General features: G+C 57.5%; 1 pseudogene; it reads right to left on the bottom strand.

Moving 5' to 3' along the window:
* Window positions 1-321: 321 nt before the first annotated feature.
* On the bottom strand, window positions 322-1,495 carry LOC149362353 (uncharacterized; annotated as a pseudogene).
* Window positions 1,496-1,718: the final 223 nt, after the last annotated feature.

Genomic DNA, 1,718 nt, shown 5'->3' with positions numbered 1-1,718 from the left:
GAGATTTGTTTTTCTATGGTCTCGAATCGGTCGTCTATTGCCCTGTAGCGGGCCTCGGTGTCCGCGGTGTCCGCGGTGTAAGCGCGGTGTCCAGTGTTCGCGCTTGTGTCCGGTGTCCGGTGTCGCATGCGGTGTCCGCGCTTGTTGCCGCCTTCGGCGCCACGATCTCACTCTCAATCTCAGCCGTGAGAGGAGAGGGAGGAGAAGGTGGTTCGTGCATTTTAGATTCCAATTCTGTAATTTTCTTTAGCAGTATCTCATTTTGGGCCCTGAGTGCTGTAATTTGATTTTGCTCGGCGCTGCGAGCCCCTGGGAGGGGAGTCAGATGGGGGAGGAAGAAGCAGCCCCGCCCGAACCCCTCATCAGGTGTCCGGTTTTGACGATGTCGGCCCAGGTCGACACTCGCTTGCCAGCACCTCCGGGAGGTGGAGCCAGCTTCTCAGTATTGGAGGTTGGATGCCCAAGCTGGCGGCTTTTTTTCTTGGGCGCCGATTTCTTTTTCTTGCCCATTTTGGCGGCCATTTTGGGTGTGCGAAATTTTGCCACACAGTCGCGTGAGTTGGTAGCATGGGCAGCACCGCACACCGAACACCGGGGCACACAGTTTTGAGGGGTCCGCACCGCCTGTACTAGCGGAGCTTGGAGTCCGCAGAGTCCACACCTATTCGGCTGCAGGTTCGGACCTGCACCCGCGTGATGCCCGACGGCCCCTCGCTGGACGCAGGCCGGAATAGTTCTGTAATAATTTTGCACAGACACGACCATGTTGTCAAAATACATGTAACGGGGCTTCTCCTTACCTGCGAAGGTGCTGCGTGCCTTGTTGGATGTTCTAAATTTCCAGATTTCCCCGATGGTGCAGGCGCGCCAGCACACTTGCTGTTGAAGAGTTTCCGTGGTGTCCGTGTTACGGACCACAATCACTCCGTAGCACGTGCTGCCGCCGTCATGACTCCGCTAACCCTCAAGCTCGACCGATTCCTTCTCGGTATACCTGCAAAGTCCCCGATGATCCGGTCGGCCTGCTCAATGTCCGTGGTATGCACGATGATGATGTTTTGGTCTCGGGAGACAAGAACGGAAAGGGCGCGGGCCCATTCCGGCCCCAGGTACGCCGAAATAGCGCTACCTTAGCCGGTTTCCGTGAACGCCTCGTGAAGGGAAACACGTTATCGGGGCTTTATGGCTATAACTTCGTCTTCAGGAGCGGGTTTGGGCATCGGAAGCGGCTTCAACTTCGTGAACGCCTTGCTATTGCTTCCCGTATCGCGTGTCGCGGGAGCTTTCACGTTTCCAACCGAGGCGGCAGCGGCCGAGGCGGCGCCGAACGCCGCCATCTGGGTTTTGTCCTGGGCGCGGCGTGCAGCCGCTTGAAGCGAAGCTTGACTCCGAATTTTGGCAGAAACTGTCAATTTGTGTCGCCGACGGTGCGAACTGAGGTCTGCGCCATCGCCTCAGGGTCGTAGGCGCGTAATTGAAGCGCGGAGTTCTCCATTTTTACTCGGAGGGCCGAGTCCAACCAGCCGAGCATCGGCGTTGTCGATAGGCTTAACGACGGTACCGACGCGGTCGGTCAAAAATCGGCCGTGAATTTGAAGAAAATGAGCCCACCTGGACGATCATGGTATGCAGTTCCGCTCGAGGTTGGGGATCAATATCTGCCAGTTGGCCGGGGTAGGTTGATTTGGGTCACGGCCCCAGCCTAAAATCGGCGGAGC

The sequence above is a fragment of the Amblyomma mixtum genome, chromosome 2 (genome assembly GCF_055824585.1).
Source record: "Amblyomma mixtum isolate Tamu chromosome 2, ASM5582458v1, whole genome shotgun sequence".
NCBI lineage: Eukaryota > Metazoa > Arthropoda > Arachnida > Ixodida > Ixodidae > Amblyomma > Amblyomma mixtum.
This window is presented reverse-complemented; position numbering and strand designations above follow the sequence as displayed.